At 49.1% G+C, this 27747-nt stretch overlaps 9 non-coding genes across 9 annotated transcripts; all 9 read right to left on the minus strand.

The window, feature by feature from the left end:
* Positions 1–4672: 4672 nt before the first annotated feature.
* Positions 4673–4784, minus strand: TRNAL-CAA (transfer RNA leucine (anticodon CAA)). The gene is made up of 2 exons: positions 4747–4784; positions 4673–4718 (listed from the first exon to the last, which is right to left on the minus strand). It is a non-coding gene; the product is annotated as a tRNA-Leu (tRNA).
* A 307-nt stretch (positions 4785–5091) lies between these two features.
* Positions 5092–5164, minus strand: TRNAV-CAC (transfer RNA valine (anticodon CAC)). The gene has a single exon. It is a non-coding gene; the product is annotated as a tRNA-Val (tRNA).
* A 385-nt stretch (positions 5165–5549) lies between these two features.
* Positions 5550–5621, minus strand: TRNAP-UGG (transfer RNA proline (anticodon UGG)). The gene has a single exon. It is a non-coding gene; the product is annotated as a tRNA-Pro (tRNA).
* Positions 5622–11357: 5736 nt separating this feature from the next.
* TRNAV-CAC (transfer RNA valine (anticodon CAC)) lies at positions 11358–11430 on the minus strand. Its single transcript has one exon. It is a non-coding gene; the product is annotated as a tRNA-Val (tRNA).
* Positions 11431–14511: 3081 nt separating this feature from the next.
* Positions 14512–14623, minus strand: TRNAL-CAA (transfer RNA leucine (anticodon CAA)). Its single transcript has 2 exons — positions 14586–14623; positions 14512–14557 (listed from the first exon to the last, which is right to left on the minus strand). It is a non-coding gene; the product is annotated as a tRNA-Leu (tRNA).
* Positions 14624–14930: 307 nt separating this feature from the next.
* Positions 14931–15003, minus strand: TRNAV-CAC (transfer RNA valine (anticodon CAC)). The gene has a single exon. It is a non-coding gene; the product is annotated as a tRNA-Val (tRNA).
* Positions 15004–15391: 388 nt separating this feature from the next.
* Positions 15392–15463, minus strand: TRNAL-AAG (transfer RNA leucine (anticodon AAG)). Its single transcript has one exon. It is a non-coding gene; the product is annotated as a tRNA-Leu (tRNA).
* Positions 15464–18504: 3041 nt separating this feature from the next.
* Positions 18505–18577, minus strand: TRNAV-CAC (transfer RNA valine (anticodon CAC)). The gene has a single exon. It is a non-coding gene; the product is annotated as a tRNA-Val (tRNA).
* A 3961-nt stretch (positions 18578–22538) lies between these two features.
* TRNAP-AGG (transfer RNA proline (anticodon AGG)) lies at positions 22539–22610 on the minus strand. The gene has a single exon. It is a non-coding gene; the product is annotated as a tRNA-Pro (tRNA).
* Positions 22611–27747: the final 5137 nt, after the last annotated feature.

Here is a 27747-nt window from a genome sequence, read left to right on the forward strand (position 1 = left end):
CCCATTGCACGCCCCTTCCAGGGAAAGCGCTGAATGCTAAGGTGCCGTATTTACAAGGTGGTGTTAAGCCACAAAAAGTGGCTGAACGCCATCTTGTAAATACCACGCAGTGCATAGTGCCACCGGGGCGTCACTAAAAGTGATGCTCCGTTGGCGATTGGGCCTTGTAAGTCTGGCACCTTATTTGCTCAAGGTGTGTGTTCTTGGTGAGGGCAGGAAAGCTATTTTCGCTCTCATACCTTCCTTCCTTGGCTGGCTTGAATGCGGTAGGCTCAAATCAAATCAAATCAAATCATTAACATTTATAAAGCGCGCTACTCACCCGTGCGGGTCTCAAGGCGCTAGGGGGGAAAGGGGGGTTATCGCTGCTCGAACAGCCAAGTCTTTAGGAGTCTCCGGAAAGCGGAGTGGTCCTGGGTGGTCCTGAGGCTGGTGGGGAGGGAGTTCCAGGTCTTGGCTGCCAGGAAGGAGAAAGATCTCCCACCCGCCGTGGAGCGGCGGGTGCGAGGGACGGCAGCAAGTGCGAGGCCAGCGGAGCGGAGGGGGCGGGTGGGGACGTAGAAGCTGAGGCGTCTGTTGAGGTATTCCGGTCCCTTGTTGTGGAGGGCTTTGTGTGCGTGGGTGAGAAGACCGAAGGTGATCCTTTTGCTGACTGGGAGCCAATGCAGGTGTCTCAGGTGTGCGGAGATGTGGCTGTTGCGGGGTACGTCGAGGATGAGGCGGGCCGAGGCGTTTTGGATGCGTTGCAGGTGGTTTTGGAGTTTGGCGGTGGTCCCGGCGTAGAGGGTGTTGCCGTAGTCCAGGCGACTCGTGACAAGGGCGTGGGTCACGGTTTTTCTGGTGTCGGCGGGGATCCAGCGGAAGATCTTGCGGAGCATGCGGAGAGTGAGGAAGCAGGCGGAGGACACGGCGTTGACTTGCTTGGTCATGGTGAGAAGAGGGTCCAAGATGAAGCCGAGGTTGCGGGCGTGGTCTGCGGGGGTCGGTGCGGAGCCGAGGGCCATGGGCCACCAGGAGTCGTCCCAGGCGGACGGGGTGTTGCCGAGGATGAGGACTTCCGTTTTTTCAGAGTTCAGCTTTAGGCGGCTGAGCCTCATCCAATCTGCGACGTCCTTCATACCCTCTTGTAGGTTGGTCTTGGCGCTGGCGGGGTCCTTGGTGAGGGAGAGTACAAGTTGGGTGTCGTCGGCGTAGGAGGTGATGATGATGTCGTGCTTGCGTACGATGTCGGCGAGGGGGCTCATGTAGACATTGAAGAGTGTCGGGCTGAGCGATGAGCCTTGAGGTACGCCGCAGATGATCTTGGTGGGTTCTGAGCGAAACGGAGGGAGGTAAACTCTTTGGGAGCGGTTAGCGAGGAAGGAGGCGATCCAGTCCAGGGCCTGGCCTTGGATCCCGGTGGAGCGTAGGCGGGTGATTAGGGTGTGGTGACAGACGGTGTCAAAGGCAGCCGAGAGGTCGAGGAGAATGAGGGCGACTGTTTCACCGTTGTCCATCAGGGTTCTGATGTCGTCTGTGACTGAGATGAGGGTGGTTTCCGTGCTGTGGTTGGTTCGGAATCCGGTTTGTGAAGGGTCAAGCAGGTTGTTGTCTTCCAGGAAGGTGGTCAGCTGTTTGTTGACGGTCTTTTCTATTACCTTGGCTGGGAAAGGTAGAAGAGAGATGGGGCGGAAGTTTTTCAGGTCGCTTGGGTCAGCCGTAGGTTTCTTTAGTAGGGCGTTGACTTCAGCGTGCTTCCAGCATTCGGGGAAGGTAGCAGAAGAAAAAAAAGAGTTGATGACGGTCTGGAGGTGCGGGGCGATGATGTCGTCGGCTTTGTTAAAGATGAAGTGCGGGCAGGGGTCCGAAGGGGCGCCGGAGTGGATAGAGTTCATGATGGATTTGGTTTCTTCCGTGTTGATGTGGGTCCAGTTGTTGAGGGTGATGTCCGGGGAAGCGGGTTCAGTGGTGTATGGTTGGGTCTGGTGTCCGAAGCTGTCGTGGAGGTCGCTGATCTTGCGATGGAAGAAAGTGGCGAGGGATTCGCACAAATCCTGTGAGGGCGTGACGGCGTTGGCGCTGGCGCTGGGGTTGGAGAACTCTTTGACGATGCTGAAGAGTTCTCTGCTGTTGTGGCTGTTTTTGTCTAGTCTGTCGGTGAAAAAGTTCCTTTTGGCAGTGCGGATCAGGTGGTGGTGTTCGCGTGTAGCGTTCTTGAGGGCGGTCATGTTGTCCGCGGTGTGGTCCTTGCGCCAGGCCTTCTCAAGGGCACGACAAGTTTTCTTTGATTCTTTGAGGGTGTCAGAGAACCAGAGAGGTTTTTTGGTGTTGGTCTGTCGATGCGTGCGTTTGAGGGGAGCAAGGTTGTCAGCGCAGTTGGAGATCCAGTTTGTGAGGTTGAGAGCTGCGTCGTTGGGGTCGGTGGTGAGGGTGGGTTGGTTGGCGGCGAGAGCGGAGAAGAGTTGCTCTTCAGGGATCTTGTTCCACTGTCTACGAGGGGTGGGTTGAGTGCGGAGGTGGGAGGTCTCGCGTCGGAATGTGAAGTGGACGCAGCTGTGGTCGGTCCAGTGTAGGGCAGAGGTGTGGCTGAAGAAGACGTGTTTGCTGGCGGAGAAGATAGGGTCGAGCGTGTGTCCGGCGATGTGGGTGCCGGTGTTCACCAGTTGTTTGAGGCCGAGGTTGGCGAGGTTGTCGAGCAGGGTGGTGGTGTTGGGGTCGTTGTTTTGTTCCTGATGGAAGTTGAGGTCGCCTAGGAGGATGTAGTCCGGTGAGGCGAGGGCGTGCGGGGAGATGAAGTCGGCGATGGCGTCGCTGAAAGAGGCGCGAGGTCCGGGAGGACGGTAGACGAGGGATCCTCTGAGGGTGGTCCTTGGGTCGGTGCGAATCTGAAAATGCAGGTGTTCAGCGGCGAGGGGGGGGTCTTCGGTGGAGGTGGTGACGCTGATGGAGTCTTTGAAGATGATGGCGACATCAGGCTTCAATGCAAAGGTCAAACAGTGAGCAACTGACTGACGTAAGCTGGCGCAACTCCTCTTGGTGAGCTGTGACAGATGCCCCAGGAGCGTAGTACCTCACGATGGTGAGGGATAGACACAGTCTCTTTTATCTCAGCTTGCCTGTCAGCTGAGTCAGGAAATGCAAATACTGGGAAAAAGCCCAGCGACTTGCTGTATTTGCTTGGCTTCGAACCAGGGACCTTTTGCATGTGAGGTGCGCATGATAACCACTACACTACACAAACAGACACACTTGCCGGCTTGCTTCATGTGGCTATGCATTGTACTGGAACCACCACACTATGGAAACAGACACACCTGCTTGCTTTATGTGGCTATGCATTGGACTGGGATGCAAGGATGAGGGCCAATGTTCATGACGCTCAAAGCTGAGCCTTCCGGAACACGATCTCTTCCCTTGGAAGAAAGGAACTGGGATCACTTTCATTCCAAGAGGAGATTTCAGAACTGGACCCGAAATTACCATGGAGAAGCACTGTGCATTTAATGTTCCTACGAGCACTGCTGCTCCAGCACAGAAAAGCAGTTGCAAAGAAATCTCGCATACCTTCATGATGCTGAACCGTCTCGACGCCAGTATAAAGCATGTATTGCATTGCAACATGACATCTTACAAGAGTGAAAAGCAGAAATACTCCTGTTTAAAACACAGACTGAACCTATAAAGGTAGGGGTTTGTCTGGGATTTGAACCGAGGTCCTCTCACACCCGAAGCGAGAATCATACCCCTATACCAACTAGACTGCCGCTGCATAGTCATTTGAAACATCTTCTGAAGCGTCTTTCCGAAAAGCAGGGCCATTTGGAGGGTCTCTCTCTCTAAGCGTGCCATAGCAATTGATGTTTTCTGTCAAGGATTTTTTGTTTGTCTCTAGCAAGGCAAGAGGTAGTCAAAATGCCCTGTGCCAGTGAGCGGAACTAGGGCACTGATGTGAAAAGCAGACCCTTTCTGGTAGTTGTAACCCGCTGCAAGTCATGAACCCTTGCACCTTAGACTTCCCAACCAGAAGCACTGAAGGGCCTGCTAGCTCTTTAGCCAGAGGAGCATGCCTCTTGGATTCAAGCACACTTGCTCGATCAGCGCTCGATCAGGCTTGATCAGGCGAGATTTATATTAGTGGCTCATAGGCCTGAAACACTCACCTGGGAGACGCAGGGTGGCTGATTTCCCGGAATGGCCCTTGATGGGGAAATCACCTCCTTTCCCCCGCCTCATTTCAGAATTGTGTGCTAGTCGCAAGACAGTGTTCAGGGGTTCATGGGTACTGCCTACTCCCAGCTGCCTCTCTGTCTTCTTCATGTAAATTGCAAGTCACAAGGAGGCACCATTGCCAATATGCTCCGCCCACTTAACCAAGAAACCTAGTTTGAGCTTGTCTGCCTGTGTTGTTGCAGGGGCAGTGTCTTCTTTGCCCAAAAGGTGGCAGGAGAGCCTCACTTCAAACAATAGAATCAACTGCTTAAGTAGAAACCAGCATGGTAGTTACTGTCATAAAGTGCAGCTCTAACAGAAGGTGTGCCTGAGACGCCCCTTCCAGTAATACACAGAATTTTGATTGAGGGCCCAGCCGATGGGTTGGTGGATTTCTCCTCACATGCCACAGCAGCTTCCAAAGATAGTGGTGTGAGGAGCTGGCTCTGCAAGCAGAGCAAGATTTAAGGGAAGAAAATACACCTGTCAGAAGTGGGATTTGAACCCACGCCTCCATGAAGAGACCAGAAGGCTCAGCTTCACTGAAGATCAAGCTCTCTTGAGTCTGGCGCCTTAGACCACTCGGCCATCCTGACAGCCAAAACAGTGTGCAGGTCGGACTCTTCAGTCTGCACTTGTTGATTTTGCCGCATGCAATGTTCCTATCAAAGTCACAGCTTTAAAGGCCCCACAATATAACATGGCCAAGAAAAAAAAAAAAAAACAGAACAAGAAACAATGCACATGCACGACCACCGAGGGATGCAGATAACTTTTTAGCGTCCTGCAATAGTAAAGCACGTTTTACACAGGTCACAAGTTTTTAAAGGTCATTTCTGTCTAAGTGTGCATTGAGAGAGACTGAGGTTTTAGGGAGCAAACACAAAAGCTGCTGCTGCCAAGTGTTTCTGCCCGGTCTCGAACCGGGGACCTTTCGCGTGTGAGACGAACGTGATAACCACTACACTACAGAAACAAGCTTGCTGGTTTGACTGAAGGAGCACAGTCCCCTCATATGTTTGCACGATTTCCTCTATACTTTATCAGCAGTTGCTCGGAATGCGAGGGGTAAGTGTGAAAATTGCAGCGGTGTCAGCCAGCATGCATACACTCAGACGTCCTGAAAAGTCACAGCTGCGGGCAGAGACAGACAAATATCTGATGCCTAAATGCCAGGAACGCAAGCCTGTGAAATCATCACACAGGGCGCACTGAGAGCAAGCAGGAAGGAAGCCAAGGCATTGTAATCCATTTTTCGCCTGAGGCAAAAAATATGTTTTGCGCAACAATGCTTCAAGTGGAATGAGAAATGTTGAGGGGTTGTGTATTTTGAGCAGGATTTGATTGTTTTCCGCTAAAATGGGCTCGTCCGGGATTTGAACCCGGGACCTCTCGCACCCAAAGCGAGAATCATACCCCTAGACCAACGAGCCTGGGGACAGATGCGCTACGGCTCCCACCCTGCTCCGAGGGTTGGTGGCAGAGAGTGGGAGACTACATCCCAAAGCAAGAAACGCCACATGGTGCTCTCTTCTGCAGTATGACTAGAGTCATTTGCATGGTCGTCATCGAACATGACATAAAAAGCCTCTATCCTTTAGACATTTTGTCCCAGATTTACAAGAAAATGACTGAGCGCGACGCTCTGCCAAATTTGCAAGCCCCACGCTCCGTCATTTTCAAAATGCAGGGAAGCGCCGTATTTAGTAGAATACAGCGCACCCCTGTGCTTCCCCCTGCGCCAGCTCTAAATTAGCTGCTGAGCGCCAACGCAGCCGTTCTTGCACCATGGTACAAGGATGACTGCGTTGAGGTGGAAATTGTTTTTGTGCAAGAAGGGACACCTTCCTGGCCAAAAGAAAAATCTTCAATGGTGATTTGCTCTTACTTCTATGTGTGCTGCAGAATGCAGCACACATAGAAAGAGAAAAAACGAGGAGAAATGAAAACATTTCTCCTCAGTGCGCCACTCTAACGATACCCCTGGGATGGCGTTGGATTTTGGCGCTGACGCAGATTTACGACAACTCCTAAATCTGGAGCAGCATTAAAATGCTATGGTGTTGCTGTGGCACACTCACAGCAACACCCATTGCACGCCCCTTCCAGGGAAAGCGCTGAATGCTAAGGTGCCGTATTTACAAGGTGGTGTTAAGCCACAAAAAGTGGCTGAACGCCATCTTGTAAATACCACGCAGTGCATAGTGCCACCGGGGCGTCACTAAAAGTGATGCTCCGTTGGCGATTGGGCCTTGTAAGTCTGGCACCTTATTTGCTCAAGGTGTGTGTTCTTGGTGAGGGCAGGAAAGCTATTTTCGCTCTCATACCTTCCTTCCTTGGCTGGCTTGAATGCGGTAGGCTCAAATCAAATCAAATCAAATCATTAACATTTATAAAGCGCGCTACTCACCCGTGCGGGTCTCAAGGCGCTAGGGGGGAAAGGGGGGTTATCGCTGCTCGAACAGCCAAGTCTTTAGGAGTCTCCGGAAAGCGGAGTGGTCCTGGGTGGTCCTGAGGCTGGTGGGGAGGGAGTTCCAGGTCTTGGCTGCCAGGAAGGAGAAAGATCTCCCACCCGCCGTGGAGCGGCGGGTGCGAGGGACGGCAGCAAGTGCGAGGCCAGCGGAGCGGAGGGGGCGGGTGGGGACGTAGAAGCTGAGGCGTCTGTTGAGGTATTCCGGTCCCTTGTTGTGGAGGGCTTTGTGTGCGTGGGTGAGAAGACCGAAGGTGATCCTTTTGCTGACTGGGAGCCAATGCAGGTGTCTCAGGTGTGCGGAGATGTGGCTGTTGCGGGGTACGTCGAGGATGAGGCGGGCCGAGGCGTTTTGGATGCGTTGCAGGTGGTTTTGGAGTTTGGCGGTGGTCCCGGCGTAGAGGGTGTTGCCGTAGTCCAGGCGACTCGTGACAAGGGCGTGGGTCACGGTTTTTCTGGTGTCGGCGGGGATCCAGCGGAAGATCTTGCGGAGCATGCGGAGAGTGAGGAAGCAGGCGGAGGACACGGCGTTGACTTGCTTGGTCATGGTGAGAAGAGGGTCCAAGATGAAGCCGAGGTTGCGGGCGTGGTCTGCGGGGGTCGGTGCGGAGCCGAGGGCCATGGGCCACCAGGAGTCGTCCCAGGCGGACGGGGTGTTGCCGAGGATGAGGACTTCCGTTTTTTCAGAGTTCAGCTTTAGGCGGCTGAGCCTCATCCAATCTGCGACGTCCTTCATACCCTCTTGTAGGTTGGTCTTGGCGCTGGCGGGGTCCTTGGTGAGGGAGAGTACAAGTTGGGTGTCGTCGGCGTAGGAGGTGATGATGATGTCGTGCTTGCGTACGATGTCGGCGAGGGGGCTCATGTAGACATTGAAGAGTGTCGGGCTGAGCGATGAGCCTTGAGGTACGCCGCAGATGATCTTGGTGGGTTCTGAGCGAAACGGAGGGAGGTAAACTCTTTGGGAGCGGTTAGCGAGGAAGGAGGCGATCCAGTCCAGGGCCTGGCCTTGGATCCCGGTGGAGCGTAGGCGGGTGATTAGGGTGTGGTGACAGACGGTGTCAAAGGCAGCCGAGAGGTCGAGGAGAATGAGGGCGACTGTTTCACCGTTGTCCATCAGGGTTCTGATGTCGTCTGTGACTGAGATGAGGGTGGTTTCCGTGCTGTGGTTGGTTCGGAATCCGGTTTGTGAAGGGTCAAGCAGGTTGTTGTCTTCCAGGAAGGTGGTCAGCTGTTTGTTGACGGTCTTTTCTATTACCTTGGCTGGGAAAGGTAGAAGAGAGATGGGGCGGAAGTTTTTCAGGTCGCTTGGGTCAGCCGTAGGTTTCTTTAGTAGGGCGTTGACTTCAGCGTGCTTCCAGCATTCGGGGAAGGTAGCAGAAGAAAAAAAAGAGTTGATGACGGTCTGGAGGTGCGGGGCGATGATGTCGTCGGCTTTGTTAAAGATGAAGTGCGGGCAGGGGTCCGAAGGGGCGCCGGAGTGGATAGAGTTCATGATGGATTTGGTTTCTTCCGTGTTGATGTGGGTCCAGTTGTTGAGGGTGATGTCCGGGGAAGCGGGTTCAGTGGTGTATGGTTGGGTCTGGTGTCCGAAGCTGTCGTGGAGGTCGCTGATCTTGCGATGGAAGAAAGTGGCGAGGGATTCGCACAAATCCTGTGAGGGCGTGACGGCGTTGGCGCTGGCGCTGGGGTTGGAGAACTCTTTGACGATGCTGAAGAGTTCTCTGCTGTTGTGGCTGTTTTTGTCTAGTCTGTCGGTGAAAAAGTTCCTTTTGGCAGTGCGGATCAGGTGGTGGTGTTCGCGTGTAGCGTTCTTGAGGGCGGTCATGTTGTCCGCGGTGTGGTCCTTGCGCCAGGCCTTCTCAAGGGCACGACAAGTTTTCTTTGATTCTTTGAGGGTGTCAGAGAACCAGAGAGGTTTTTTGGTGTTGGTCTGTCGATGCGTGCGTTTGAGGGGAGCAAGGTTGTCAGCGCAGTTGGAGATCCAGTTTGTGAGGTTGAGAGCTGCGTCGTTGGGGTCGGTGGTGAGGGTGGGTTGGTTGGCGGCGAGAGCGGAGAAGAGTTGCTCTTCAGGGATCTTGTTCCACTGTCTACGAGGGGTGGGTTGAGTGCGGAGGTGGGAGGTCTCGCGTCGGAATGTGAAGTGGACGCAGCTGTGGTCGGTCCAGTGTAGGGCAGAGGTGTGGCTGAAGAAGACGTGTTTGCTGGCGGAGAAGATAGGGTCGAGCGTGTGTCCGGCGATGTGGGTGCCGGTGTTCACCAGTTGTTTGAGGCCGAGGTTGGCGAGGTTGTCGAGCAGGGTGGTGGTGTTGGGGTCGTTGTTTTGTTCCTGATGGAAGTTGAGGTCGCCTAGGAGGATGTAGTCCGGTGAGGCGAGGGCGTGCGGGGAGATGAAGTCGGCGATGGCGTCGCTGAAAGAGGCGCGAGGTCCGGGAGGACGGTAGACGAGGGATCCTCTGAGGGTGGTCCTTGGGTCGGTGCGAATCTGAAAATGCAGGTGTTCAGCGGCGAGGGGGGGGTCTTCGGTGGAGGTGGTGACGCTGATGGAGTCTTTGAAGATGATGGCGACATCAGGCTTCAATGCAAAGGTCAAACAGTGAGCAACTGACTGACGTAAGCTGGCGCAACTCCTCTTGGTGAGCTGTGACAGATGCCCCAGGAGCGTAGTACCTCACGATGGTGAGGGATAGACACAGTCTCTTTTATCTCAGCTTGCCTGTCAGCTGAGTCAGGAAATGCAAATACTGGGAAAAAGCCCAGCGACTTGCTGTATTTGCTTGGCTTCGAACCAGGGACCTTTTGCATGTGAGGTGCGCATGATAACCACTACACTACACAAACAGACACACTTGCCGGCTTGCTTCATGTGGCTATGCATTGTACTGGAACCACCACACTATGGAAACAGACACACCTGCTTGCTTTATGTGGCTATGCATTGGACTGGGATGCAAGGATGAGGGCCAATGTTCATGACGCTCAAAGCTGAGCCTTCCGGAACACGATCTCTTCCCTTGGAAGAAAGGAACTGGGATCACTTTCATTCCAAGAGGTGATTTCAGAACTGGACCCAAAATTACCATGGAGAAGCACTGTGCATTTAATGTTCCTACGAGCACTGCTGCTCCAGCACAGAAAAGCAGTTGCAAAGAAATCTCGCATACCTTCATGATGCTGAACCGTCTCGACGCCAGTATAAAGCATGTATTGCATTGCAACATGACATCTTACAAGAGTGAAAAGCATAAATACTCCTGTTTAAAACACAGACTGAACCTATAAAGGTAGGGGCTTGTCTGGGATTTGAACCGAGGTCCTCTCACACCCGAAGCGAGAATCATACCCCTATACCAACTAGACTGCCGCTGCATAGTCATTTGAAACATCTTCTGAAGCGTCTTTCCGAAAAGCAGGGCCATTTGGAGGCTCTCTCTCTCTAAGCGTGCCATAGCAATTGATGTTTTCTGTCAAGGATTTTTTGTTTGTCTCTAGCAAGGCAAGAGGTAGTCAAAATGCCCTGTGCCAGTGAGCTGAACTAGGGCACTGATGTGAAAAGCAGACCCTTTCTGGTAGTTGTAACCCGCTGCAAGTCATGGACCCTTGCACCTTAGACTTCCCAACCAGAAGCACTGAAGGGCCTGCTAGCTCTTGAGCCAGAGGAGCATGCCTCTTGGATTCAAGCACACTTGCTCGATCAGCGCTCGATCAGGCGAGATTTATATTAGTGGCTCATAGGCCTGAAACACTCACCTGGGAGACGCAGGGTGGCTGATTTCCCGGAATGGCCCTTGATGGGGAAATCACCTCCTTTCCCCCGCCTCATTTCAGAATTGTGTGCTAGTCGCAAGACAGTGTTCAGGGGTTCATGGGTACTGCCTACTCCCAGCTGCCTCTCTGTCTTCTTCATGTAAATTGCAAGTCACGAGGAGGCACCATTGCCAATATGCTCCGCCCACCTAACCAAGAAACCTAGTTTGAGCTTGTCTGCCTGTGTTGTTGCAGGGGCAGTGTCTTCTTTGCCCAAAAGGTGGCAGGAGAGCCTCACTTCAAACGATAGAATCAACTGCTTAAGTAGAAACCAGCATGGTAGTTACTGTCATAAAGTGCAGCTCTAACAGAAGGTGTGCCTGAGACGCCCCTTCCAGTAATACACAGAATTTTGATTGAGGGCCCAGCCGATGGGTTGGTGGATTTCTCCTCACATGCCACAGCAGCTTCCAAAGATAGTGGTGTGAGGAGCTGGCTCTGCAAGCAGAGCAAGATTTAAGGGAAGAAAACACACCTGTCAGAAGTGGGATTTGAACCCACGCCTCCATGAAGAGACCAGAAAGCTCAGCTTCACTGAAGATAAAGCTCTCTTGAGTCTGGCGCCTTAGACCACACGGCCATCCTGACAGCCAAAACAGTGTGCAGGTCGGACTCTTCAGTCTGCACTTGTTGATTTTGCCGCTTGCAATGTTCCTATCAAAGTCACAGCTTTAAAGGCCCCACAATATAACATGGCCAAGAAAAAAAAAAAAAAACAGAACAAGAAACAATGCACATGCACGACCACCGAGGGATGCAGATAACTTTTTAGCGTCCTGCAATAGTAAAGCAAGTTTTACACAGGTCACAAGTTTTTAAAGGTCATTTCTGTCTAAGTGTGCATTGAGAGAGACTGAGGTTTTAGGGAGCAAACACAAAAGCTGCTGCTGCAAAGTGTTTCTGCCCCGTCTCGAACCGGGGACCTTTCGCGTGTGAGGCGAACGTGATAACCACTACACTACAGAAACAAGCTTGCTGGTTTGACTGAAGGAGCACAGTTCCCCTCATATGTTTGCACGATTTCCTCTATACTTTATCAGCAGTTGCTCGGAATGCGAGGGGTAAGTGTGAAAATTGCAGCGGTGTCAGCCAGCATGCATACACTCAGACGTCCTGAAAAATCCCACAGCTGCGGGCAGAGACAGACAAATATCTGATGCCTAAATGCCAGGAAGGAGAGCCTGTGAAATCATCACACAGGGCGCACTGAGAGCAAGCAGGAAGGAAGCCAAGGCATTGTAATCCATTTTTCGCCTGAGGCAAAAAATATGTTTTGCGCAACAATGCTTCGAGTGGAATGAGAAATGTTGAGGGGTTGTGTATTTTGAGCAGGATTTGATTGTTTTCCGCTAAAATGGGCTCGTCCGGGATTTGAACCCGGTACGTCTCGCACCCTAAGCGAGAATCATACCCCTAGACCAACGAGCCTGGGCACAGAAATGCAACGGCTCCAACCCTGCTCGGAGGGTTGGTGACAGAGAGTGGGAGACTACATCCCAAAGCAAGAAACTGCACATGGTGCTCTCTTCTGCAGTACGACTAGAGTCATTTGCATGGTCTTCATTGAACATGACATAAAAAGCCTCTATCCTTTAGACATTTTGGCCCAGATTTACAAGAAAATGACTAAGCGCGACGCTGTGCCAAATTTGCAAGCCCCACGCGCCGTCATTTTCAAAATGCAGGGAAGCGCCGTATTTAGTAGAATACAGCGCACCCCTGTGCTTCCCCCTGCGGCAGCTCTAAATTAGCTGCTGAGCGCCAACGCAGCCGTTCTTGCACCATGGTACAAGGATGACTGCGTTGAGGGGGAAATTGTTTTTGTGCAGGAAGGGACACCTTCCTGCCCAAAAAAAAAATCTTCAATGGTGATTTGCTCTTACTTCTATGTGTGCTGCAGAATGCATCACATATAGAAAGAGAAAAAACAAGGAGAAATGAAAACATTTCTCCTCAGTGCGCCACTCTAACGACACCCCTGGGATGGCGTTGGATTTTGGTGCTGACGCAGATTTACGCCAACTCCTAAATCTGGAGCAGCATCAAAATGCTATGGTGTTGCTGTGGCACACTCCCAACAACACCCATTGCACGCCCCTTCCAGGGAACGCGCTGCGTGCTAAGGGGCCGTATTTACAAGGTGGTGTTAAGCCACAAAAAGTGGCTGAACGCCATCTTGTAAATACCGCGCAGTGCATAGTGCCACCGGGGCGTCACTAAAAGTGATGCTCCGGTGGCGATAGGGCCTTGTAAGTCTGGCACTTTATTTGCTCAAGGTGTGTGTTCTTGGTGAGGGCAGGAAAGCTATTTTCGCTCTCGTACCTTCCTTCCTTGGCTGGCTTGAATGCTGTAGGCTCAGGCTTCATTGCAAAGGTCAAACAGTGAGCAACTGACTGCCGTAAGCTGGCGCAACTCCTCTTGGTGAGCTGTGACAGATTCACCAGGAGCGTAGTACCTCACGATGGTGAGGGATAGACACAGTCTCTTTTATCTCAGCTTGCCTGTCAGGTGAGGCAGGAAATGCAAATACTGTGAAAAAGCCCAGCGACTCGAACCAGGGACCTTTCGCATGTGAGGTGCGCATGATAACCACTACACTACACAAACAGACACACTTGCCGGCTTGCTTCATGTGGCTATGCATTGTACTGGAACCACCACACTATGGAAACAGACACACCTGCTTGCTTTATGTGGCTATGCATTGGACTGGGATGCAAGGATGAGGGCCAATGTTCATGACGCTCAAAGCTGAGCCTTCCGGAACACGATCTCTTCCCTTGGAAGAAAGGAACTGGGATCACTTTCATTCCAAGAGGTGATTTCAGAACTGGACCCGAAATTACCATGGAGAAGCACTGTGCATTTAATGTTCCTACGAGCACTGCTGCTCCAGCACAGAAAAGCAGTTGCAAAGAAATCTCGCATACCTTCATGATGCTGAACCGTCTCGACGCCAGTATAAAGCATGTATTGCATTGGAACATGACATCTTACAAGAGTGAAAAGCAGAAATACTCCTGTTTAAAACACAGACTGAACCTATAAAGGTAGGGGTTTGTCTGGGATTTGAACCGAGGTCCTCTCACACCCGAAGCGAGAATCATACCCCTATACCAACTAGATTGCCGCTGCATAGTCATTTGAAACATCTTCTGAAGCGTCTTTCCGAAAAGCAGGGCCATTTGGAGGCTCTCTCTCTCTATGCGTGCCATAGCAATTGATGTTTTCTGTCAAGGATTTTTTGTTTGTCTCTAGCAAGGCAAGAGGTAGTCAAAATGCCCTGTGCCAGTGAGCTGAACTAGGGCACTGATGTGAAAAGCAGACCCTTTCTGGTAGTTGTAACCTGCTTCAAGTCATGGACCCTTGCACCTTAGACTTCCCAACCAGAAGCACTGAAGGGCCTACTAGCTCTTGAGCCAGAGGAGCATGCCTCTTGGATTCAAGCACACTTGCTCGATCAGCGCTCGATCAGGCGAGATTTATATTAGTGGCTCATAGGCCTGAAACACTCACCTGGGAGACGCAGGGTGGCTGATTTCCCGGAATGGCCCTTGACGGGGAAATCACCTCCTTTCCCCCGCCTCATTTCAGAATTGTGTGCTAGTCGCAAGACAGTGTTCAGGGGTTCATGGGTACTGCCTACTCCCAGCTGCCTCTCTGTCTTCTTCATGTAAATTGCAAGTCACGAGGAGGCACCATTGCCAATATGCTCCGCCCACCTAACCAAGAAACCCAGTTTGAGCTTGTCTGCCTGTGTTGTTGCAGGGGCAGTGTCTTCTTTGCCCAAAAGGTGGCAGGAGAGCCTCACTTCAAACGATAGAATCAACTGCTTAAGTAGAAACCAGCATGGTAGTTACTGTCATAAAGTGCAGCTCTAACAGAAGGTGTGCCTGAGACGCCCCTTCCAGTAATACACAGAATTTTGATTGAGGGCCCAGCCGATGGGTTGGTGGATTTCTCCTCACATGCCACAGCAGCTTCCAAAGATAGTGGTGTGAGGAGCTGGCTCTGCAAGCAGAGCAAGATTTAAGGGAAGAAAATACACCTGTCAGAAGTGGGATTTGAACCCACGCCTCCATGAAGAGACCAGAAGGCTCAGCTTTACTGAAGATCAAGCTCTCTTGAGTCTGGCGCCTTAGACCACTCGGCCATCCTGACAGCCAAAACAGTGTGCAGGTCGGACTCTTCAGTCTGCATTTGTTGATTTTGCCGCTTGCAATGTTCCTATCAAAGTCACAGCTTTAAAGGCCCCACAATATAACATGGCCAAGAAAAAAAAAAAAATACAGAACAAGAAACAATGAACATGCACGACCACCGAGGGATGCAGATAACTTTTTAGCATCCTGCAATAGTAAAGCACGTTTTACACAGGTCACACGTTTTTAAAGGTCATTTCTGTCTAAGTGTGCATTGAGAGAGACTGAGGTTTTAGGGAGCAAACACAAAAGCTGCTGCTGGCAAGTGTTTCTGCCCGGTCTCGAACCGGGGACCTTTCGCGTGTGAGGCAAACGTGATAACCACTACACTACAGAAACAAGCTTGCTGGTTTGACTGAAGGAGCACAGTTCCCCTCATATGTTTGCACGATTTCCTCTATACTTTATCAGCAGTTGCTCGGAATGCGAGGGGTAAGTGTGAAAATTGCAGCGGTGTCAGCCAGCATGCATACACTCAGACGTCCTGAAAAATCCCACAGCTGCGGGCAGAGACAGACAAATATCTGATGCCTAATTGCCAGGAAGGAGAGCCTGTGAAATCATCACACAGGGCGCACTGAGAGCAAGCAGGAAGGAAGCCAAGGCATTGTAATCCATTTTTCGCCTGAGGCAAAAAATATGTTTTGCGCAACAATGCTTCGAGTGGAATGAGAAATGTTGAGGGGTTTTGTATTTTGAGCAGGATTTGATTGTTTTCCACTAAAATGGGCTCGTCCGGGATTTGAACCCGGGACCTCTCGCACCTTAAGCGAGAATCATACCCCTAGACCAACGAGCCTGGGCACAGAAATGCAACGGCTCCGACCCTGCTCGGAGGGTTGGTGACAGAGAGTGGGAGACTACATCCCAAAGCAAGAAACTGCACATGGTGCTCTCTTCTGCAGTACGACTAGAGTCATTTGCATGGTCTTCATCGAACATGACATAAAAAGCCTCTATCCTTTAGACATTTTGGCCCAGATTTACAAGAAAATGACTAAGCGCGACGCTGTGCCAAATTTGCAAGCCCCACGCGCCGTCATTTTCAAAATGCAGGGAAGCGCCGTATTTAGTAGAATACAGCGCACCCCTGTGCTTCCCCCTGCGCCAGCTCTAAATTAGCTGCTGAGCGCCAACGCAGCCGTTCTTGCACCATGGTACAAGGATGACTGCGTTGAGGGGGAAATTGTTTTTGTGCAGGAAGGGACACCTTCCTGCCCAAAAAAAAAATCTTCAATGGTGATTTGCTCTTACTTCTATGTGTGCTGCAGAATGCATCACACATAGAAAGAGCAAAAACAAGGAGAAATGAAAACATTTCTCCTCAGTGCACCACTCTAACGACATCCCTGGGATGGCGTTGGATTTTGGTGCTGACGCAGATTTACGCCAACTCCTAAATCTGGAGCAGCATCAAAATGCTATGGTGTTGCTGTGGCACACTCCCAACAACACCCATTGCACTCCCCTTCCAGGGAACGCGCTGCGTGCTAAGGGGCCGTATTTACAAGGTGGTGTTAAGCCACAAAAAGTGGCTGAACGCCATCTTGTAAATACCGCGCAGTGCATAGTGCCACCGGGGCGTCACTAAAAGTGATGCTCCGGTGGCGATAGGGCCTTGTAAGTCTGGCACTTTATTTGCTCAAGGTGTGTGTTCTTGGTGAGGGCAGGAAAGCTATTTTCGCTCTCGTACCTTCCTTCCTTGGCTGGCTTGAATGCTGTAGGCTCAGGCTTCATTGCAAAGGTCAAACAGTGAGCAACTGACTGCCGTAAGCTGGCGCAACTCCTCTTGGTGAGCTGTGACAGATGCCCCAGGAGCGTAGTACCTCACGATGGTGAGGGATAGACACAGTCTCTTTTATCTCAGCTTGCCTGTCAGGTGAGGCAGGAAATGCAAATACTGTGAAAAAGCCCAGCGACTCGAACCAGGGACCTTTCGCATGTGAGGTGCGCATGATAACCACTACACTACACAAACAGACACACTTGCCGGCTTGCTTCATGTGGCTATGCATTGTACTGGAACCACCACACTATGGAAACAGACACACCTGCTTGCTTTATGTGGCTATGCATTGGACTGGGATGCAAGGATGAGGGCCAATGTTCATGACGCTCAAAGCTGAGCCTTCCGGAACACGATCTCTTCCCTTGGAAGAAAGGAACTGGGATCACTTTCATTCCAAGAGGTGATTTCAGAACTGGACCCGAAATTACCATGGAGAAGCACTGTGCATTTAATGTTCCTACGAGCACTGCTGCTCCAGCACAGAAAAGCAGTTGCAAAGAAATCTCGCATACCTTCATGATGCTGAACCGTCTCGACGCCAGTATAAAGCATGTATTGCATTGCAACATGACATCTTACAAGAGTGAAAAGCAGAAATACTCCTGTTTAAAACACAGACTGAACCTATAAAGGTAGGGGTTTGTCTGGGATTTGAACCGAGGTCCTCTCACACCCGAAACGAGAATCATACCCCTATACCAACTAGACTGCCGCTGCATAGTCATTTGAAACATCTTCTGAAGCGTCTTTCCGAAAAGCAGGGCCATTTGGAGGCTCTCTCTCTCTAAGCGTGACATAGCAATTGATGTTTTCTGTCAAGGAGTTTTTGTTTGTCTCTAGCAAGGCAAGAGGTAGTCAAAATGCCCTGTGCCAGTGAGCTGAACTAGGGCACTGATGTGAAAAGCAGACCCTTTCTGGTAGTTGTAACCCGCTGCAAGTCATGGACCCTTGCACCTTAGACTTCCCAACCAGAAGCACTGAAGGGCCTTCTAGCTCTTGAACCAGAGGAGCATGCCTCTTGGATTCAAGCACACTTGCTCGATCAGCGCTCGATCAGGCGAGATTTATATTAGTGGCTCTTAGGCCTGAAACACTCACCTGGGAGACGCAGGGTGGCTGATTTCCCGGAATGGCCCTTGATGGTGAAATCACCTCCTTTCCCCCGCCTCATTTCAGAATTGTGTGCTAGTCGCAAGACAGTGTTCAGGGGTTCATGGGTACTGCCACTCCCAGCTGCCTCTCTGTCTTCTTCATGTAAATTGCAAGTCACGAGGAGGCACCATTGCCAATATGCTCCGCCCACCTAACCAAGAAACCCAGTTTGAGCTTGTCTGCCTGTGTTGTTGCAGGGGCAGTGTCTTCTTTGCCCAAAAGGTGGCAGGAGAGCCTCACTTCAAACGATAGAATCAACTGCTTAAGTAGAAACCAGCATGGTAGTTACTGTCATAAAGTGCAGCTCTAACAGAAGGTGTGCCTGAGACGCCTCTTCCAGTAATATACAGAATTTTTATTGAGGGCCCAGCCGATGGGTTGGTGAATTTCTCCTCACATGCCACAGCAGCTTCCAAAGATAGTGGTGTGAGGAGCTGGCTCTGCAAGCAGAGCAACATTTAAGGGAAGAAAATACACCTGTCAGAAGTGGGATTTGAACCCACGCCTCCATGAAGAGACCAGAAGGCTCAGCTTCATTGAAGATCAAGCTCTCTTGAGTCTGGCGCCTTAGACCACACAGCCATCCTGACAGCCAAAACAGTGTGTTTTGTCGGACTCTTCAGTCTGCACTTGTTGATTTTGCCGCTTGCAATGTTCCTATCAAAGTCACAGCTTTAAAGGCCCCACAATATAACATGGCCAAGAAAAAGAAAAAAAAAACAGAACAAGAAACAATGCACATGCACCACCACCGAGGGATGCAGATAACTTTTTAGCGTCCTGCAATAGTAAAGCACGTTTTACACAGGTCACAAGTTTTTAAAGGTCATTTCTGTCTAAGTGTGCATTGAGAGAGACTGAGGTATTAGGGAGCAAACACAAAAGCTGCTGCTGCCAAGTGTTTCTGCCCGGTCTCGAACCGTGGACCTTTCGCGTGTGAGGCGAACGTGATAACCACTACACTACAGAAACAAGCTTGCTGGTTTGACTGAAGGAGCACAGTTCCCCTCATATGTTTGCACGATTTCCTCTATACTTTATCAGCAGTTGCTCGGAATGCGAGGGGTAAGTGTGAAAATTGCAGCGGTGTCAGCCAGCATGCATACACTCAGACGTCCTGAAAAATCCCACAGCTGCGGGCAGAGACAGACAAATATCTGATGCCTAATTGCCAGGAAGGAGAGCCTGTGAAATCATCACACAGGGCGCACTGAGAGCAAGCAGGAAGGAAGCCAAGGCATTGTAATCCATTTTTCGCCTGAGACAAAAAATATGTTTTGCGCAACAATGCTTCGAGTGGAATGAGAAATGTTGAGGGGTTGTGTATTTTGAGCAGGATTTGATTGTTTTCCGCTAAAATGGGCTCGTCCGGGATTTGAATCCGGGACCTCTCGCACCCTAAGCGAGAATCATACCCCTAGACTAACGAGCCTCTGCACAGAAATGCAACGGCTCCGACCCTGCTCGGAGGGTTGGTGACAGAGAGTGGGAGACTACATCCCAAAGCAAGAAACTGCACATGGTGCTCTCTTCTGCAGTACGACTAGAGTCATTTGCATGGTCTTCATCGAACATGACATAAAAAGCCTCTATCCTTTAGACATTTTGGCCCAGATTTACAAGAAAATGACTAAGCGCGACGCTGTGCCAAATTTGCAAGCCCCACGCGCCGTCATTTCCAAAATGCAGGGATGCGCCGTATTTAGTAGAATACAGCGCACCCCTGTGCTTCCCCCTGCGCCAGCTCTAAATTAGCTGCTGAGCGCCAACGCAGCCGTTCTTGCACCATGGTACAAGGATGACTGCGTTGAGGGGGAAATTGTTTTTGTGCAGGAAGGGACACCTTCCTGCCCAAAAAAAAAATCTTCAATGGTGATTTGCTCTTACTTCTATGTGTGCTGCAGAATGCATCACACATAGAAAGAGCAAAAACAAGGAGAAATGAAAACATTTCTCCTTAATGCGCCACTCTAACGACACCCCTGGGATGGCGTTGGATTTTGGCGCTGACGCAGATTTACGCCAACTCCTAAATCTGGAGCAGCATCAAAATGCTATGGTGTTGCTGTGGCACACTCCCAACAACACCCATTGCACGCCCCTTCCAGGGAACGCGCTGCGTGCTAAGGGGCCGTATTTACAAGGTGGTGTTAAGCCACAAAAAGTGGCTGGACGCCATCTTGTAAATACCGCGCAGTGCATAGTGCCACCGGGGCGTCACTAAAAGTGATGCTCCGGTGGCGATAGGGCCTTGTAAGTCTGGCACTTTATTTGCTCAAGGTGTGTGTTCTTGGTGAGGGCTGGAAAGCTATTTTCGCTCTCGTACCTTCCTTCCTTGGCTGGCTTGAATGCTGTAGGCTCAGGCTTCATTGCAAAGGTCAAACAGTGAGCAACTGACTGCCGTAAGCTGGCGCAACTCCTCTTGGTGAGCTGTGACAGATGCCCCAGGAGCGTAGTACCTCACGATGGTGAGGGATAGACACAGTCTCTTTTATCTCAGCTTGCCTGTCAGGTGAGGCAGGAAATGCAAATACTGTGAAAAAGCCCAGCGACTCGAACCAGGGACCTTTCGCATGTGAGGTGCGCATGATAACCACTACACTACACAAACAGACACACTTGCTGGCTTGCTTCATGTGGCTATGCATTGTACTGGAACCACCACACTATGGAAACAGACACACCTGCTTGCTTTATGTGGCTATGCATTGGACTGGGATGCAAGGATGAGGGCCAATGTTCATGACGCTCAAAGCTGAGCCTTCTGGGACACGATCTCTTCCCTTGGAAGAAAGGAACTGGGATCACTTTCATTCCAAGAGGTGATTTCAGAACTGGACCCGAAATTACCATGGAGAAGCACTGTGCATTTAATGTTCCTACGAGCACTGCTGATCCAGCACAGAAAAGCAGTTGCAAAGAAATCTCGCATACCTTCATGATGCTGAACCGTCTCGACGCCAGTATAAAGCATGTATTGCATTGCAACATGACATCTTACAAGAGTGAAAAGCAGAAATACTCCTGTTTAAAACACAGACTGAACCTATAAAGGTAGGGGTTTGTCTGGGATTTGAACCGAGGTCCTCTCACACCCGAAGCGAGAATCATACCCCTATACCAACTAGACTGCCGCTGCATATTCATTTGAAACATCTTCTGAAGCGTCTTTCCGAAAAGCAGGGCCATTTGGAGGCTCTCTCTCTCTAAGCGTGCCATAGCAATTGATGTTTTCTGTCAAGGATTTTTTGTTTGTCTCTAGCAAGGCAAGAGGTAGTCAAAATGCCCTGTGCCAGTGAGCTGAACTAGGGCACTGATGTGAAAAGCAGACCCTTTCTGGTAGTTGTAACCCGCTTCAAGTCATGGACCCTTGCACCTTAGACTTCCCAACCAGAAGCACTGAGGGGCCTGCTAGCTCTTGAGCCAGAGGAGCATGCCTCTTGGATTCAAGCACACTTGCTCGATCAGCGCTCGATCAGGCGAGATTTATATTAGTGGCTCATAGGCCTGAAACACTCACCTGGGAGACGCAGGGTGGCTGATTTCCCGGAATGGCCCTTGATGGGGAAATCACCTCCTTTCCCCCGCCTCATTTCAGAATTGTGTGCTAGTCGCAAGACAGTGTTCAGGGGTTCATGGGTACTGCCTACTCCCAGCTGCCTCTCTGTCTTCTTCATGTAAATTGCAAGTCACGAGGAGGCACCATTGCCAATATGCTCCGCCCACCTAACCAAGAAACCTAGTTTGAGCTTGTCTGCCTGTGTTGTTGCAGGGGCAGTGTCTTCTTTGCCCAAAAGGTGGCAGGAGAGCCTCACTTCAAACGATAGAATCAACTGCTTAAGTAGAAACCAGCATGGTAGTTACTGTTATAAAGTGCAGCTCTAACAGAAGGTGTGCCTGAGACGCCCCTTCCAGTAATACACAGAATTTTGATTGAGGGCCCAGCCGATGGGTTGGTGGATTTCTCCTCACATGCCACAGCAGCTTCCAAAGATAGTGGTGTGAGGAGCTGGCTCTGCAAGCAGAGCAAGATTTAAGGGAAGAAAATACACCTGTCAGAAGTGGGATTTGAACCCACGCCTCCATGAAGAGACCAGAAGGCTCAGCTTCACTGAAGATCAAGCTCTCTTGAGTCAGGCACCTTAGAGAACTTGGCCATCCTGACAGCCAAAACAGTGTGCAGGTCGGACTCTTCAGTCTGCACTTGTTGATTTTGCCGCTTGCAATGTTCCTATCAAAGTCACAGCTTTAAAGGCCCCACAATATAACATGGCCAAGAAAAAAAAAAAAAAACAGAACAAGAAACAATGCACATGCACGACCACCGAGGGATGCAGATATCTTTTTAGCGTCCTGCAATAGTAAAGCACGTTTTACACAGGTCACAAGTTTTTAAAGGTCATTTTTGTCTAAGTGTGCATTGAGAGAGACTGAGGTTTTAGGGAGCAAACACAAAAGCTGCTGCTGCCAAGTGTTTCTGCCCGGTCTCGAAACGGGGACCTTTCGCGTGTGAGGCAAACGTGGTAACCACTACACTACAGAAACAAGCTTGCTGGTTTGACTGAAGGAGCACAGTTCCCCTCATATGTTTGCACGATTTCCTCTATACTTTATCAGCAGTTGCTCGGAATGCGAGGGGTAAGTGTGAAAATTGCAGCGGTGTCAGCCAGCATGCATACACTCAGACGTCCTGAAAAATCCCACAGCTGCGGGCAGAGACAGACAAATATCTGATGCCTAAATGCCAGGAAGGAGAGCCTGTGAAATCATCACACAGGGCGCACTGAGAGCAAGCAGGAAGGAAGCCAAGGCATTGTAATCCATTTTTCGCCTGAGGCAAAAAATATTTTTTGCGCAACAATGCTTCGAGTGGAATGAGAAATGTTGAGGGGTTGTGTATTTTGAGCAGGATTTGATTGTTTTCCGCTAAAATGGGCTCGTCCGGGATTTGAACCCAGGACCTCTCGCACCCTAAGCGAGAATCATACCCCTAGACCAACGAGCCTGCGCACAGAAAAGCAACGGCTCCGACCCTGCTCGGAGGGTTGGTGACAGAGAGTGGGAGACTACATCCCAAAGCAAGAAACTGCACATGGTGCTCTCTTCTGCAGTACGACTAGAGTCATTTGCATGGTCTTCATCGAACATGACATAAAAAGCCTCTATCCTTTAGGCATTTTGGCCCAGATTTACAAGAAAATGACTAAGCGCGACGCTGTGCCAAATTTGCAAGCCCCACACGCCGTCATTTTCAAAATGCAGGGAAGCGCCGTATTTAGTAGAATACAGCGCACCCCTGTGCTTCCCCCTGCGTCAGCTCTAAATTAGCTGCTGAGCGCCAACGCAGCCGTTCTTGCACCATGGTACAAGGATGACTGCGTTGAGGGGGAAATTGTTTTTGTGCAGGAAGGGACACCTTCCTGCCCAAAAAAAAAATCTTCAATGGTGATTTGCTCTTACTTCTATGTGTGCTGCAGAATGCATCACACATAGAAAGAGCAAAAACAAGGAGAAATGAAAACATTTCTCCTCAGTGCGCCACTCTAACGACACCCCTGGGATGGCGTTGGATTTTGGTGCTGACGCAGATTTACGCCAACTCCTAAATCTGGAGCAGCATCAAAATGCTATGGTGTTGCTGTGGCACACTCCCAACAACACCCATTGCACGCCCCTTCCAGGGAACGCGCTGCGTGCTAAGGGGCCGTATTTACAAGGTGGTGTTAAGCCACAAAAAGTGGCTGAACGCCATCTTGTAAATACCGCGCAGTGCATAGTGCCACCGGGGCGTCACTAAAAGTGATGCTCCGGTGGCGATAGGGCCTTGTAAGTCTGGCACTTTATTTGCTCAAGGTGTGTGTTCTTGGTGAGGGCAGGAAAGCTATTTTCGCTCTCGTACCTTCCTTCCTTGGCTGGCTTGAATGCTGTAGGCTCAGGCTTCATTGCAAAGGTCAAACAGTGAGCAACTGACTGCCGTAAGCTGGCGCAACTCCTCTTGGTGAGCTGTGACAGATGCCCCAGGAGCGTAGTACCTCACGATGGTGAGGGATAGACACAGTCTCTTTTATCTCAGCTTGCCTGTCAGGTGAGGCAGGAAATGCAAATACTGTGAAAAAGCCCAGCGACTCGAACCAGGGACCTTTCGCATGTGAGGTGTGATAGAGCGGAACGTGGTAACAATTTACCTGCGTTCGGATGCTCTTTTAGGTCGATGAATCTTTTGACTAAGTGGGAACTCTCTGTACTCTTAATCGATCAATCACCTTATATCGATAATCAATAACGAACATAAGCAACACCTTGAACAACATAACACTTAACAATTAATCCAGAATACATTTCGGCGAACCCTGACCTTTCAGCCAGGAATAACCGCACCAGTTTATTGCAAAGTTAGTGAATTTATTTCCCTATATCAACAAAGCTAGCACGATATAGATGTGTCTCAACACCAAATGATAAACATAAATGAACATTAATAGCTGTCCATATCGTCGGAACAAGTGTAATCTATGTAGCATTTGAATCACAAGGCATTCGATAGTGGCAATACAAAGCACTAATACGATAATCTGCAATGGGCTAATTGCGTACATTTAGTCAGCATAACAAGATCTCAAATTGCATCGTGCGACATATGGAATCCTCGTCTAACCTCAAATTAGCATCAGCATGTGGGACTTCATGCAAAAACAATTTAGCAACATTAATTTAGAAAACTCCTAGCTAGGGTCCTTATCAAAATCAGCAGTTGGTTACCTAAAAGGAACACAATGCAATTTTACAATTTCCTTTCATAATTACCAATTCCGATCAGCAATCAATGAAGTCTTCGTCTCACAGGTACCGTTTCTCGATCAGCATGGGCCAGGACAAAGGGGCAGGGGTGAACAGGGCAATTGCCTCACGGCGGCAAGATAAGATTACTACTTCATGCAAAGGGGCAAATCAAAGTTAAAGTCTCTAGGGCAAGAATCATTAAAGTCTCTTTCTCTCGACTAGAGAAAGCATCAAAGTCTCTCAAAATGGCGTCGCAGCAAAATGGGTCATAATAGCTATGAAGTCAAAATGGCGGGATGTCCGAAGAGAGAGAGAGAGCTCCCCTCTCGTGCACCTGGGTTTTATAGACAACAGTTCAAGTCCTGTAGGGTCTCCATTGGTGGGTTCATAGGTTAGCTTCAAATTGACCAATCAAAAACGACAGTTCTCAAGCTTTTACTTAAGCATACATTATCCTTGGAGATGGGTACGTAATTTGCAACATTGTCTCTCGATTAGCTTACTCTCAGAGCCTCCATTGTCCGCACCTGCAAGCCGCCCTTGAATTTAAGAGAAAATATGCCATGCTGGCACCAACTTTAAGATAAGCATGTGAGCAGTTTCTGTGGAAAAATACAGCTTCAAGCAGAAATACACGTTTAATAGCACAGTGAAAAAATACGAATATTTAAACCGTGAGACCAGGCAACTAGGCCAAAGCCTCCGCTAAAGTAATGCTAAGCTAAGGCATTTCAAATAAGCAAAATCGTAGCACATGTTTATGATTATGTCGGATTAGTGCAATTCTAATACACCACGTTATATAAAGCACGCGTATAAATGTCGGCAAACTACTCTGAGGGCACATTTTGTCCCCGTACAATCTTTATTAGTTCGGTTAATGTCACACATGATTATTTCAGCACTACGTTTATGCGTTAATAAATCAAAACCTTCATTTTCTGCTTCATCAATCCCTCCTCTGATGACTACTTGTCATCACACAAATTTAGCCCACAAATTTTATCCCATTAAAATTCTGTCAGCTCCCTTTTCCTTTTAGTTCCCCTAGTTTGCGCTTTGTATTCTTCTGCCATTCTTTTCATAATTTTCTCCTCCTTTCTTCTTTTAATTCTCTCCATAATCATTATTATTCCCCTTTTTATTCCCCAAATTCCAAATACACAAATTATCACTATTAATATTCCCTCTATTATTTTCAATAATATTCCATTCCAAATTCCCCCAATCCAATGTCCCACTGAAGCAAGTCCCTTTCCAACCTTCTCCCACACTCCGGGTTCTTTCAGTTCTTTCAAATCTGCACTTTCTTTTGTTAGATTAGCAAGCATAGTTTTTATTTTCACACTATTATCAGGTATATAGGTGCAGCAGTGACGTGCACCAATCATTTTGCAAACGCCTCCATCCTTTGCTAAAAGAATGTCTAAAGCAAGCCTATTTTGAAGAGTCATAGCTCTTTCCGCTGCAAGTTCAGCATCCATCAGGATTATAGCACCTGAAAATTTTGTCAACATGTTATCCACTATAGTAGACAACTTTCTTATTTTGATGGAATTCAGCACAACTCCCAATGAAGGAATCATGGCTCCAAATATATCACCTACCACAGCAGCTGCGGTCTCTCTTTTCTGGATACGATGGGATCCAGGTGTCTTTTCAATCATCGATATGTCATCCCGTTGATAAACCTTTGGAAACACTATACCCAAATAACATCTTCCCCACCATCCCTTTGGAAGACGATAATAGGCATTATGCCCACAAATGTAATACACCCCTGGAATGACAGGGTCAAGTCCGTCCATCATGAATGTCCATTTGGCCTTAAAGATAAACGTATGTTTGCATTCACTCGCTCCTACAAAAATATTGTCATAGTAAGATTCACCTCGATATATACAAAATTTCCCTACATGCCAAGCATCTAAAGCAATTTTCCCTTGTGTCTTTATAGCAGCAAAGTCATAGTTATCTACTGAAGTCCTCTTATGTAACTCCTTTTCTAATTTCGCATTCATTTGTGCCCTTCTATCATCTGTGCGATCTAAAAAGCGTATTTCTACAGCAGAGACGGAGCAAGTAAGGTTCTCCCTATGAGCATGAGCCGTTTCAAAGGGTTGCATTGGCTCGAAAAAATCCCTCATAATTTTGTAATCCCAATATTTTGCAGTCTCGCTTAGCTGCGCTATTATAGGAACATAAGCAAAGGTAACATCATAATTTGAGAAAAAATACTGTATATTAGATTGACCATAAAACCTAGACATTACTATACTACATGTAATCCCATATGTAAGAGGCATGTGGTGATAAGTCACCCCTTCCTTTACCGATGTCGGTATCTGTGTACACACATAACAATCCTTCGCATCCATAGTCTCAACATACTCTGTTAGTAAGCGATAGAAAACGTTATACGAAAGCTCTTTCTTATCATGCAAGAGCCTCTCATCCATTGCTAGTCTTTTCAATGGTGTTAGTTCAGTGACAGTAACAGGAGCAATAGTGGAGCAGCAATAGTTTCCTTCTCACCTTTCCCATGTATTCCAAACACAATTGCCATTATTATTAGTACACATGTTAGTACCAAGCCTATACACACGTATTTACAATATTTCTTTCTATTATTCTGCATAGCGTACCCAGGCATGATCTGTATAGAATCAGAAAGCTAGAAGCACTTATAAATGAAACCACTTAGCAATTCAGTTACAAAGCTTGAACAAGCACAATGTTCACACCGTCTTCTTCAAAAGGCCAGTCACTTATCGGTTAGCAGCATTTGTCTCAATTCGGATTAGCAATGTCTCAGCTGGTTGTTTATCTCACGTTAGATTGCAGCAAGCAATACCATTTACTACCTTTTCAATCAACACAGTCTATGAAACTTTTCTTTTCTATTGGTATCTCTTCTTCTTCTTCGTTCTCGATGCTTAGAGATACAAACTCATCAGTCCAATCATCATTGACTGCATATGCCCATTCAGGACCGGAATACCTCTTGTTTGGTATCCTTTTCCTTTTCAATTTTGCTTCTCTCTTTGATTCTGCTTCGCTGGCACTCTCCTCCTTCGCCAAGTCCTTTTCCTCACTTGACGATTGTTCCACGACAATCACTTCCTTTCTTTACTCTTTCACTTTCGGCCTTCCTCCTTCGTTCAAACCTTCTTTACCCTTTTCTTTTATGGGTGAGATACTTAGTCTTCTTTTTGCACCGTGTCCGTTTGATGGACCTGCGATCCTTTCTGTAGAGGTTTGAGCTCTTTCGTTCTGCTCTTCTTTGTCCCCACCTTCAGGGGAATCAGTCACGTTTTCCTTTTCTTTTTCTGTATCGTCTGTTTCTGGGAAAGCCCCTTCTG

The sequence above is a fragment of the Pleurodeles waltl genome, unplaced genomic scaffold (assembly GCF_031143425.1).
Source record: "Pleurodeles waltl isolate 20211129_DDA unplaced genomic scaffold, aPleWal1.hap1.20221129 scaffold_72, whole genome shotgun sequence".
NCBI classification, from domain to species: domain Eukaryota; kingdom Metazoa; phylum Chordata; class Amphibia; order Caudata; family Salamandridae; genus Pleurodeles; species Pleurodeles waltl.